The sequence below is a fragment of the Zingiber officinale genome, chromosome 4B, assembly GCF_018446385.1.
Source record: "Zingiber officinale cultivar Zhangliang chromosome 4B, Zo_v1.1, whole genome shotgun sequence".
Classification (NCBI taxonomy): domain Eukaryota; kingdom Viridiplantae; phylum Streptophyta; class Magnoliopsida; order Zingiberales; family Zingiberaceae; genus Zingiber; species Zingiber officinale.
This window is the reverse complement of record NC_055993.1, coordinates 90,697,776-90,712,226: the sequence shown is the minus strand read 5'-3', so window position 1 is coordinate 90,712,226 and position 14,451 is coordinate 90,697,776.

The window sequence follows — 14,451 nt, the reverse complement described above, 5'->3', positions numbered from 1 at the left end:
ATTATACTTGTATAGGAAAATATAGGTTGTTATACTTTCCTCATTTGTGTATTCGACTTTTCTGTCTGAAAGTTTTTCGGGGGAGATTTTAATGGATTGGCCAATCGATACGGTCTGAGGGATCATGAGCTTTGGAGTAGGAGTTGTCGAACACTCCAAACCAAGTAAAATTAAAAGTGTACTTATTTTCTCCGTGTTATATTTTTTTTATTTCTACTGCGTACTGAGTTTTCTATGAGTTTTCAAAACAAAAGACACTAATTTTTTTAAACATGATTCACCCCTTCTCTCACATTCTATACAATCCTACCGTCTTAACAATTCTTGAGACCCTAGGCTTAAAATAAATTTAAGGCCTTAATATTTTTTAAAATAAATATTAAAAATATTATTAGAGACATTTAATTTTATTAGTAAAATTTAAAGGGATAATTTCATACATTACAAAAAATTATTTATGCAATTCAAAGTAGTGACCAACTAGGTCACATGACAATATATAACTTTATCTTTATCATATCTCACTTCTTTATTAGTAAAATTTTAAAAATAAAATTATTTTATATTAAACTTTTAAATACAATTTATTTATAAAATAATATATTTATCTAAGGAATATTTTTAATTAAATAAATAAAGTTAAATTTTATTAATAGAATATTAAAAATACTAACTAATTTGGCAAAGAATGATAAATTATTGTAATACTATTAATATACATTTTAATTACTATTTTAAAAAATATCAATAAACTTTTGCTTTGATGAAGAAAAATTTTGACGTAATCGTAAAATTATTATTACGTGATCTAAATGTAACAAGTTTGAATAGCAAATATAGTCATTATGTATAATAAACCCTTTCCTGGGATTTTATATTGGTGGGAGATTTGTGAACCAAGATATTTTTTTTTATCAATTTTAATTTGGATAAATTATCAATCAAATTTTTTTTAACTAAAAATATTTAGTTAGTAAAGATACAGATTATTAAAAAAAAACAGAGTGTGCATAATAACATGATGCGGAGGAGCAATGACATAGTACAAAAGAAAGAGAAAGAAATAAAATTTAAAGAGAAATCATCGTGCAATATTAAATATGTTTTTAATTTTCAAAAGTTTTTTTAAAAAAATATTAATTACTAATAAATAAAAATAAAAATAATTAAATTGAACTTTAATCTATAAAATATTAAAAATTATTGATTAAATCTAAAAAATTAAAATTTTTGAAAAAATTTAATTTGGTTATATATAAGGGGTAATCAACGAAGGTCACGTGATTAAAAGGGTAAAAAATCTTGCCACAATAGAAGTAAAAGTCAAGGAAGTCGTGCTACCAACTCTCAATTGTAGCCTATAGACTCCCTACTCCCGGTTCTAGGCCACCGACTCCTAGCTCCAGGCTATCGGCTCTCGGCTCCAGATTTCCAACTCACAACTTGGCTCCAGGCTATTGACTCCCTCAAACTAAACTTTAATGGCCCCAGCTATCAAGAATTAAAGTAACAAACCGTTATTCTTTGAGAACATCGATAATATAATGCAGCCGTTATTGGTCATTTATTTTGGATAATATAATCACGATCATGAGAAACGAGGGGAGGAATAATGTGGCGGAGAGTCCTGATCCTATAAAAGGTAGCCGACTCCTTATGAGCATGTACATTAAACCCTAATTTCTATGACAGCTTCTCTCTATATAAAGTCTTACTTGAGCGTGAGAGTGGCTATGTCGGTGAACCCTGACCAACATTCTATCTTGATCCTCTGGACATGTTCTTCATATGAGGCGCTTTAGAAATGTTTCGCGAGATTATGTGATCTGGAGATTCCCCATATAGTCAACATTTTATCATAACATAATGACTCTTTACATGGAAAAAGTCAGACACCCAATGAAATATTTTATATAGAATTAATCTCAAGATCTATGGGAGCAGGACCGGGTCAAGACATAAGTCATTAAAGTCTATATCTAGAGCTCCTATTATATTGGGTCGATCCAATATAATAGGAGCCATAGATATAGGCCTTAATGACTTATGCCTTGAGTTGGTCATGCTCTCGTAAATCTTGAGATTAATTCTCAGTAAATATAAAATATTTTATTGGGTATCTGATTTTCTCCATGTAAAGAACTATGATGCTATGAGAAAATATTTAATATAATTTATTTATCTATATTTTATTATAAAGGCGATGATAGTGGATTATTTGGAATGAATGGCGTGAATTTTTTTTTTCCGACCATGAGTTGCTTTAATTAGCCGAAGTCATTAAGTAAATGACCAGGTTAAGTTTTGTTTACGTATAAAAGAGGTAATTTTAATTCTAGATTGTAGATATCTTACTATTTTATTAAAAATCTCTCTCCTTTACTAATTAATTTTGGTGAAGCCTAAAATATATTTACATTAATGTCCTTTTTTCTATTTACACTAAAAATAATTCCAAAATTTATTAATAATTCTACAAGCGAAACAATGTAATCTAGAGTTCGAGATTCAGCTACAGCGTATTATTATGAATTTTTCTCATCATTAATTTTCTCTGGTTGTTTTATATAAAAAAAATATAGTTGTCTTTAGTCTCATATATTAGAATTGATAACACTATGATTAAAGAAACTTCTATAAATATTTTAGGCCGACGAGGTTAAAAAATATACTTTTCTTAATTTTTTTACTAAGACAAGTATAATATTAAATTAAAATAATTTTTTTTTTTTTGCATAGGGAAGCCAGTTAGAATTCTTTAACATCACTATTGCATGAATCTGACGAATCTTATCCAAATAATTAATTCTTGGTGACACTAGAAAATTTAAATAATTCAGATTTTTAAATATCTAAATAATTTATATATTATTATATTACACACGCAACGTTATGATCTTCCGCTGTGATCTAACTGAATGGACGAGATCTTCCGCTGTGATCTAACTGATGGACGACGAATCTGGTTCTGGTGGAGGGCGACTTGATATCCTGTTGAGACGCGTGGCCTCACTGGATTTCACACTAGGGTAATATAATTAACCTTGATTTTCTAAATATTTTTTTTTCTTTTTAATAAGTTTCCATATTTTTTTAATCTGAACGTAACACAACAGCAAAGAGCTAATCACATATCCAAAGTAGTCAAAGATTGATTAATCTGAATGATCACAAATCAGATTTTAATCACAAGAAATGACCTGCGAAGGGGAAAAAACACAGATAAAGTGCATCAGATAAGATAATTCCATAGGACTGTTATGCTCCCAGTTGTGGAAGTAAGGGTCACGAGAAGAAATTTAGGTATTCGAATTTTACAATCCCATTAAACATTAAACATGAAGATCATCAATCCTATTTTATAAAATTTTTTATCGATCAAAATAAATCTGAAAAGTACAGATATCCCAACGCCATTAATAGTTCAACTGCCGCATACAAACATTGAGCACTACTTGAAAATAAGAGAAAAAGTGATAATATTCATTTCAAATGCTTCAGTATTTTCGGTTTTACACTAAAATATCAATAAATAAATTACGAAGGACATTTTATCATAACAGTACAATCCTTTATATGGGAGAGTTAAAACATCCACTTAAAAAAATGGAACCATGTGAAAATCGAACCTCGCATGAGTTGTTTGTTTTCCGTTTATCATCACACCGTGGGGGCATAGTTAATTTTTCTTCATGTGTTGTCCTTTGTTCGGTGAGTGCACACTACAAGAATCATAACATTCCGTGATGCGTAGTGTGGCACACGTCGCTAAATATAACCTTTTAGCGATGTTTAACGCTCTCCGCATCGCCAAAAGATTGAACCATGGTGAGAAACTTTCCCACCATTATTTTGGTCTTTAGGCGACGTAACAAAGTGAACACATTGCTGCAAGATAACCTATTGGATCATTTCCCGACGCAAAAGAGTGGACACATCGCTAAGAGATAATCGGAACAAAAGTTTTATAATGTGGTTAGACCAGAACGTTATAGCAATTACGATTTCTTAGCTGTTATAACGTTCTAGTTAGAACTTAATTTGAAATATCATTTTATTGTTTAAAACTAACATTATAATATATTACTAAAATATATTAAGTATTTTGTTTACGGAATGAAATGACATCTAGTACTGTTTCAATCTCCCACAAAACCTTTACTTCTCGTGTGTTGGGGTTGCAAGGTTGTAAACATAGTCTCACATTGAAAACACATGGGAAAGATTATGGGTTTATAAGAAAAAAATTATCTTCATTGGTATAAGGTCTTTTGGGTAGAGCTCAAGAGCAAAACTATGAGAGTTTAGGTATAAAGTGGACAATATCAAGCCATTATGGAGATATCTAAATTCTTTTCTATCCTATAATTGATATCAGAGCCCGGACTGCTAGAGTTTTTAACCGTCGACTGTACATAAGAGCTATGGTCTGATTGAGCCATGTGGGTACAATATTGACATCGAACAAAGAAAGTGGGGGCTCCTATGTTCAAATCAAGAGGACCAGACACCAGGCAAGAAGTCCTAGTTGCGACTAGGCAAGGAAGTCCTAATAGGTCGGGTGGACCGAGGGGCAGGAAGACCTGGTGGGTCAAGGATCGGACGTGAGTGTTGGTTACTACTCGAAAAGCCTATAGGTTCCACTGTACAAAAATTTTGTACAAAGGTCTGAACCTTTTCCTAGCTACCATGTGTTCTTTTAAATTAAATTTTGGATCGCCTGCGGAACTTAACACGTTTGATCCAAAACTTAATCTATTTGTTCTTTTAGGTTTTGACTTGGATCTCCTGCGGAACTTAACACGTTCGACCCAAGTCTCCTTAAGTTATTAATTCCATTAAATATTAATTTCCATAAAAGGTTCCCAGTACTGACGTGGCGAGGCACATGACCTTCTTGGATATGGGAGCAACCACCACCGACTAGACAAAACCTTTAATAGAAAGCTAATATTTAATTTCCTAAAATAACTTTAGGTTAACCAAAGAGAACAATCAAATCACAAGGAAAAAAAAAACAAAAGAACACAACTTCGAAAAAACATATTCGAAATTCTAGAACGTAAGCCTCTTGTATTTGGTATTATTTCCATAAATAACTAGCATGATGCGGAAATAGAAATTACTAGTTATACCTTGTAGAAAAACCTCTTGATCTTCTACCGTATTCCTCTTCTAACCTCGGACGTTGTGTGGGCAACAATCTACCGAGATGAGAAACCACCAACCACCTTCTTCTCCTCCAAGCAAGGTTCGGCCACAAAAGAAAAGCTTCACCAAGGAGAAAAACCAAAATACTAACCAAGCTCCAAGAGATACTAGCTTTCTCTCATTCTTCTTCTTCTTCTCCAAGTAGTATCCGGCCACCACAAGAGCTCCAAGGAAGGGAGAGAGGTTCGGCCACCACAAGAGGAAGAGAGGGAGAGGATGGCCGGCCACACCAAGGAACAAGAGAGGGAGAGGAATAATAGATGTTGTGTCTTATGAAGGCACCCTCACCCCTTCTTTTATATTCCTTGGCCTAGGCAAATTAGGAAATTTAATTACAATAAAATTTCCTTAATTTTCCTTGACATGAATTAATTGAGAAAAATAAAATAACATTTCCCAATCAACTTGTAATGGTCGGCCACAATCAAAAGGAGCAAATTAGGAGAGTTTCAATCAACAAATTAAAACTTCCTAATTTGTTTCCGGAAATTTTAAAAAATAAAATTTCTCTTTAAAAATCTCTTCATGGTTAATAAAAGGAAATGTCTATAATTTTAATTTTATTAACATGTGAATAATTTTAAAGAAAAAATAAAACATCTCTCCAATCTACAAATAAGGAAAGAGATCTAATCTCTTTCTTTAATCTTTTGTAGATCTTTTACAAGAGAGATATTTTAATTTTAATTCTCTTTAAAATATATCTTCCACATAATAATAAAAATTAAAATTAAATTTCTTTTTAATTTTATTTGGCCGGCCCTACTAGCTTGGGTTCAAGCTAGGGCCGGCCACCCAATTTTATACCTAGGCCGGCCCTTGTTCCCAAGCTAGCTTGGCCGGCCCCTCATTGGTGGGTATAGAAGGTGGGTATAGGTGGGTATAGAACTCTATAAATAAGAGGCTACGATAGGGACCGAGAGGAGGAATTGGTTTGGTCTCCGATAAAATTAACATCCGTGTTCGCCCGAACACACAACTTAATTTTATCAATGAAAATTCATTCCACTAGAGAACTATCATTGAACTACCGCACCAATCCCAAATTACATTTTGGGCTCCTTCTTATTATGAGTGTGTTAGTCTCCCTGTGTTTAAGATATCGAATGTCCACTAATTAAGTGAGTTACTGACAACTCATTTAATTAATGTCTAAGTCCAAGAGTAGTACCACTCAACCTTATCGTCATGTCGGACTAAGTCCACCTGCAGGGTTTAACATGAAAATCCTTATGAGCTCCTCTTGGGGACATTATCAACCTAGTATCTCTAGGACACAGTTTCCTTCTATAATCAACAACACACACTATAAGTGATATCATTTCCCAATTTATCGAGCTTATTGATTCATCGAACTAAATCTCACCCATTGATAAATTAAAGAAATAAATATCAAATATATGTGCTTGTTATTATATTAGGATTAAGAGCACACACTTCCATAATAATCGAGGTCTTTGTTCCTTTATAAAGTCAGTATAAAAGAAACGACCTCAAATGGTCCTACTCAATACACTCTGAGTGTACTAGTGTAATTATATAGTCAAGATAAACTAATACCTAATTACACTACGACCTTCTAATGGTTTGTTCCTTTCCATTCTGGTCGTGAGCTACTGTTTATAATTTATAAGGTACGATAACATCATCTTCCGTATGTGACACCACATACTATGTTATCTACAATATAAATTAAATGAACAACTACAAACAAATGTAGATAATTAGACCAAATGTGATTCTTTATTCATAATGAATGTTTACAAAGCTTAGGCTTTCAGTATACACTCCAACAATCTCCCACTTATACTAATGACTAAGCTGTCATATCTTCTACCATACATCCGATTCCCATTCCTCCACATGCCGATCGAAAGCTTTCGAAGGGCCTTAGTGAAAGGATCTGCCAGTTATCCGCTGATGCAATCTTGGCGATGACAACTTCTCCTCGCTTCACGATATCTCGTATCGGTGGTACTTGCGCTCTATATGTTTACTTGCCTTATGCGTGGTTCCTTCGAGTTTGCAACTGCACCGCTATTATCACAATAAATTGTGATGATTTTGGGCAAACCAGAATCACATCTAAGTCCATTAGAAAGTTCCCGAGCCATACTGCTTCTTTAGCTGCCTCATAGGCTGCTACATACTCAGTCCAAAACGCATTTCTGCTAACACTCCTCCATGAAATGGCTCCACCTCCTAAAGTAAACACATAGCCCGATGTAGACTTACTGTTATCCCTATCTTCTGAATTCGTGTAACCCACAGGGAGCAGATCATCCGCTTGGTAAACTAGCATATAATCTCTAGTCCTTCTCGTGTACTTTAATATATGCTTTACCGCATCCAATGTCCTTGTCCAGGTTACTTTGATATCTGCTAACCAACAGATATCCGGTCTCGTACATAGCATTGCATACATTAGGCTTCACACAGCATAAGGAACTGCTTTCATGTCCTCTATCTCTTTTGATGTCTTTGGAGACATCTCTTTAGATAGAACTACTCCATGTCTAAAAGGTAAGAAACCTTTCTTGGAATCCTGCATGCTAAAACGAGCAAGGATTGTATCTATATATGAAGCTTGGGATAGACACAACATTCTTTTCTTACGATCCCTTATAACTTTGATCCCAAGAATGTGTGCACAATCTCCTAAGTCCTTCATATCAAATTGTTTGGACAACCATACCCTTACGTCTGATAATACCTTGACATTGTTGCCAATTAACAAAATATCATCTACGTATAGTACAAGAAATACCACCACGTTTCCGTTACACTTCTTATATACACAAGACTCATCCGGACTTTGAATAAATCCATATGACTGGATTACTTCATTAAACCGGATGTTCCAAGATCTTGAAGCTTGCTTTAGTCCATAAATGGACCGATTGAGCTTGCACACTAGATGCTCTTTGCCTTTTCAATGAACCTCTCTTGCTTTATATGGATGTTCTCTTCAAGACTTCCATTAAGGAAAGTCTTGACATCCATTTGCCAAATCTCATAATCCATATGAATGGATAAGAGTATCCGGATAGACTTAAGCATGGGTGAAAAGTTTCCTCATAATCGATTCCTCTTTCGAGTGTACCTTTCGCAACAAGCCTAGCTTTGAAGGTTTCTACCTTCCCGTCATCCCTCTTTTCCTTTTGTAGATCCACTTGCATCCAACGGCTTTTATACCATCGGTGGTTCTACAAGCTCCCACCTTATTAGAGTACATAGACTCTATTTGAATTCATTGCCTTTTGCCAAGATGTTGCATCTATATCTTGGAGTGCTTTCTCATATGTTCGTGGATCAGGTTCATGTTTACCCGGATCAAGTCCAAGACTCTCCCAAAACATGAATCTATCAGTTGCCTTACAACCCTCCCACTACGACGAGGCACATTCGTGGTTGTGTATCATGTGTGACACGTGTTGCGTCTCTTGTGGTACTTCATCTTGTCCTGTTGGTACTAGTAGACATGCCCTCTCTAAGTTCTTCTAAAACAACTTTGCTACTGGGCTTGTGATCCATTATATAGTCTTCTTCTAAAAACTGGGCATTGGTGCTAACAATGACCTTCTGGTCTTTAGGACTATAAAATAAACCACCTTTCGTTCCTTTGGGATATCCTACAAACACGCGAACTTCTGTACGGGATTCTAACTTATCAGCATCTGGCTGGACTACCCCAAATCTGAATATGTCTTAGACATGGCTTTCGCCCATTCCACAATTCTATGGGAGTAGAAGAAACTGATTTAGAAGGTACTAAGTTCAGAACGTATACTGCTGTTTCCAGAGCATATCCCCAAAACAAATTTGGTAATTCTGAATAACTCATCATCGATCTAACCATCTCCATAAGAGTCCTGTTCCTTCGTTCTGCTACACCATTCTGTTGGGGTTGTCACGCACCAGAGGAATCCTTGTCCGATAAAATTTTAATCTCCCCTGTACGGTCCACGATCAGATCGTAGTGTCTTGATACTTTACCTAATCGTTTTCCACATCAGCCTTGTATTCTTTGAACTTATCAAAGCACTCGGACTTGCGGCGCATTAGGTAAATATATCCATATCTTGAATAATCGTCTATGAAAGAGACAAAATATTCAAAACCTCCTCTTGCCTGGACAGACATAGGACCACACAAATCAGAGTGAACCAACTCTAACACTTCTTTGGCTCTATACCCCTTGGCCTTGAACGGCCTCTTGGTCATTTTACCTTCTAAGCAAGATTCACAAGTTGGAAAATTTTCCAACTCTAATGAACTCAAAAGTCCATCGGCTATAAGCCTCTGAATCCTACTTAAATTAATATGACCAAGTCTTAGATGCCAAAGATATGCTTGGTTCATTTCTGAAGGTTCTTTTCTCTTATTAGAATTAGAAGATGAGTTATAAATTTTCATGTTTTGCTTTGTGGAAGAAATTGGATTTAAAATATACAAATTGCCAACTAATGCACCAGAACAGATAATCACTTTATTTCTTTTAATAACTACATCGTTACTGAAAGAAACTGAATATCCATCTATAAACAGTTTAGAAACTGAAATTAAATTCTTTCTAAAACTGGGTACATAAAGACAATTTCTTAAAACCAAATTTCTATTTCTACTAAAAGACAAGTAGACGTCTCTCACTGCAACAGCTGCCACCTTAGTAGCATTGCCCATGTAGACGGTAATCTCTCCTTCAGAGGAACCCCTGCAAGGAATTGCAGACATGATCAGTGGCTCCCGTATCTACACACCAGGTGCTGGTAGATAACACCGCTAAACATGTTTCAACAACCAGAGCATGAGATATACCTTTGTTTTGGTTCCTACGAGGACAGTCCGCCTTCCAATGTCCTGCCTGCTTGCAGATGAAGCACTTGCCCTTCGGCTTCTTCACTCCAGCTTTAAATCCACTTTCTTTCTTGAACCAACTTGTTTCTTCTTCTTCTTTCCTTTCGGTTTAGAAGTAGAACCATTTTCAAGATAGTGAATTTGAGCATTGTGACGAAATAACCCTTCTGCTGCTTGAAGTTCTGTCAGTAGTTCCCCTAATGAATAAATCCTTTTATTCATATTATAGTTCATGCGGAACTGCTCAAAACTTCTAGGTAGCGTTTGGAGGATCATATCGATCCGGGTTTCCCCATCAATTTCTCCTCCAAGGATCTGTATTTCGTTCGGATAAGCCATCATCTTTAGGATATGATCCCTTACGGAGTACCCTCTTGCATGGTGGTCATCATTATCTTTCTCATTGCTTCTTGCCTAGAAGTCCTACTCTGATGACCAAAGAGTTCCTTGAGATTATATCATAAATCGTTGGTAAATCTTGATGTCGATGTTGCAATACATTTGACATTGAAGCCAAAATGTAACACCGCGCCATCTTATATGCTTTACCCATTTCCTATGATATTCAATCTCCTCTTGGGTAGATTCACCATAGGTGCATCAGGGCATTGCTCATCAAGATAAATTTATAGCTTTCAGAAGAAGAACAATGTCCGTGTTTCTTTTCCAATCTATGTAATTTGGAAGTCTATTTGTTGAAGTATGATGGACATGGGTTGAAAGACATCCTAAGAATCACAAATAACTTTTGGTCAGAACTCTAAATTTAGAATAATATTGATTCCTCAAACAATACTATTTTAAATTAACCAACACCTTAAAACACCGTGAATTTTGTATGTCACGTTAGTGTGGACGTATACAAATTCAACATTTGTAAAAGGAGGGTTTTATCCCATTAATTTTATTATCTTGTCAACCTAACTTTTTGACAAATAAAATTAATAGTTGGTATTATTTGGTCACACAAATAATAATAGTGACTCCGTTGGGGAGGATACTATTAGATGTGTCTAAGTGTATACCATTACTTGACACTAAGTCCATTAATAAGATTATGCCCCTTCCGTTGGGGAAGATCACACGCTCTTAATTAATTTCCTATAGTCATCCAAAAATGGAAGTCTGTTCTAGTGATCCACAAACAAGCTCATCCGTTATGGAGGAAGGCAAACGCGCAAGCTTGTTTGCATCACTTACAAACCAATAATGGAGACCATGAGATTTATTTAAAATCCCTCTCCCACTTAGTTATTTATAAATGAGGAATTTTAACTATGCTAGCCTACTAAACTTGTAAACTAACATGCACACACAGCACAATATAAAAGCAATAAATAGAAAATTTAATTTTCAACTATTATGGCTTTTATCTCTAATTGTCCTCCGTGTGTTGTCATCCCAAGCTGCTGCCATATTTGGCCACCGCCACCGGGTCTAGCTATCGCATCCATCTTGCTCCTAGTTCCGCTGCGCCTCTGGTCCTTAGAAGGTTCCACGCTTTGCAAGATTCGATCCGCGACATAAATAGAATTTTACATTTTTGATCCTATATTCCATAAAAGGAATGTACATGTATCTAGATCAAAAATAAAATCCTAATAAAACTAAATACAGCTCCTGCTGTATTTTAATACAATCATGCACACACATATAAATTGCCCTTGACATGTCCAAGGGTCCAATCACACACATAATTAACTAAAAGCCATAATAGTTGGATCCTGCATCCATAAAGTTAGCACATCCTACTATTATCCTGCCTAAATTATGTATGACATGCATAATTAAACTAAATACCAAATACAAAGAGGCAAAACCCTAGCTCGATACCAATTGTTGGTTGCTACTCGGAAAACCTATAGGTTCCACTGCAAAATTTTGTACAAAGGTCGAACCTTTCCTAGCTACCATGTGTTCTTTTAAATTAAATTTTGGATCGCTCGTGGAACTTAACACGTTTGATCCAAAACTTAATCTATTTGTTCTTTTAGGTTTTGACTTGGATCTCCTACGGAACTTAACACGTTCGACCCAAGTCTCCTTAAGTTATTAATTCCATTAAATATTAATTTTCATAAAAGGTTCCCAGTACTAACGTGGCGAGGCACATGGCCTTCTTGGATATGGGAGCAACCACCACCGACTAGACAAAACCTTTAATAGAAAGCTAATATTTAATTTCCTAAAATAACTTTAGGTTAACCAAAGAGAACAATCAAATCACAAGAAAAAAAAAAACAAAAGAACACAACTTCGAAAAAACATATTCGAAATTCTAGAACGTAAGCCTCTTGTATTTGGTATTATTTCCATAAATAACTAGCATGATGCGGAAATAGAAATTACTAGTTATACCTTGTAGAAAAACCTCTTGATCTTCTACCGTATTCCTCTTCTAACCTCGGACGTTGTGTGGGCAACGATCTACCGAGATGAGAAACCACCAACCACCTTCTTCTCCTCCAAGCAAGGTTCGGCCACAAAAGAAAAGCTTCACCAAGGAGAAAAACCAAAATACTAACCAAGCTCCAAGAGATACTAGCTTTCTCTCCTTCTTCTTCTTCTTCTCCAAGTAGTATCCGGCCACCACAAGAGCTCCAAGGAAGGGAGAGAGGTTCGGCCACCACAAGAGGAAGAGAGGGAGAGGATGGCCGACCACACCAAGGAACAAGAGAGGGAGAGGAATAATAGATGTTGTGTCTCATGAAGGCACCCTCACCCCTTCTTTTATATTCCTTGGCCTAGGCAAATTAGGAAATTTAATTACAATAAAATTTCCTTAATTTTCCTTGACATGAATTAATTGAGAAAAATAAAATAAAATTTCCCAATCAACTTGTAATGGCCGGCCACAATCAAAAGGAGCAAATTAGGAGAGTTTCAATCAACAAATTAAAACTTCCTAATTTGTTTCCGGAAATTTTAAAAAATAAAATTTCTCTTTAAAAATCTCTTCATGGTTAATAAAAGGAAATTTCTATAATTTTAATTTTATTAACATGTGAATAATTTTAAAGAAAAAATAAAACATCTCTCCAATCTACAAATAAGGAAAGAGATCTAATCTCTTTCTTTAATCTTTTGTAGATCTTTTACAAGAGAGATATTTTAATTTTAATTCTCTTTAAAATATATCTTCCACATAATAATAAAAATTAAAATTAAATTTCTTTTTAATTTTATTTGGCCGGCCCTACTAGCTTGGGTTCAAGCTAGGGCCGACCACCCAATTTTATATCTAGGCCGGCCCCCATTGGGTGGGTATAGAAGGTGGGTATAGGTGGGTATAGAACTCTATAAATAAGAGGCTACGATAGGGACCGAGAGGAGGAATTGGTTTTGGTCTCCCGATAAAATTAAGCATCCCGTGTTCGCCCCGAACACACAACTTAATTTTATCAATGATAATTCATTCCACTAGAGAACTATCATTGAACTACCGCACCAATCCCAAATTACATTTTTGGGCTCCTTCTTATTATGAGTGTGTTAGTCTCCCTGTGTTTAAGATATCGAATGTCCACTAATTAAGTGAGTTACTGACAACTCATTTAATTAATGTCTAAGTCCAAGAGTAGTACCACTCAACCTTATCGTCATGTCGGACTAAGTCCACCTGCAGGTTTAACATGACAATCCTTATGAGCTCCTCTTGGGGACATTATCAACCTAGTATCTCTAGGACACAGCTTCCTTCTATAATCAACAACACACTATAAGTGATATCATTTCCCAATTTATCGGGCTTATTGATTCATCGAACTAAATCTCACCCATTGATAAATTAAAGAAATAAATATCAAATATATGTGTTTGTTATTATATTAGGATTAAGAGCACACACTTCCATAATAACCGAGGTCTTTGTTCCTTTATAAAGTCAGTATAAAAGAAACGACCTCAAATGGTCCTACTCAATACACTCTGAGTGTACTAGTGTAATTATATAGTCAAGATAAACTAATACCTAATTACACTACGACCTTCTAATGGTTTGTTCCTTTCCATTCTGGTCGTGAGCTACTGTTTATAATTTATAAGGTACTGATAACATCATCTTCTGTATGTGACACCACATACTATGTTATCTACAATATAAATTAAATGAACAACTACAAACAAATGTAGATAATTAGACCAAATGTGATTCTTTATTCATAATGAATGTTTACAAAGCTTAGGCTTTCAGTATACACTCCAACAGTGAGAAGCCAGTGGTCCTTTGTTTGAGGGGGGGATTGTTGGGGTTGCAAGGTTGCAAATATAGTCTCACATTAAAAATACATGAGAAATATCATGGGTTTATAAGATAAAAGATATCTCCATTGGTATGAGGCTTTATGGGTAGAGTCCAAGAGCACAACCATGAGGGCTTAGGTC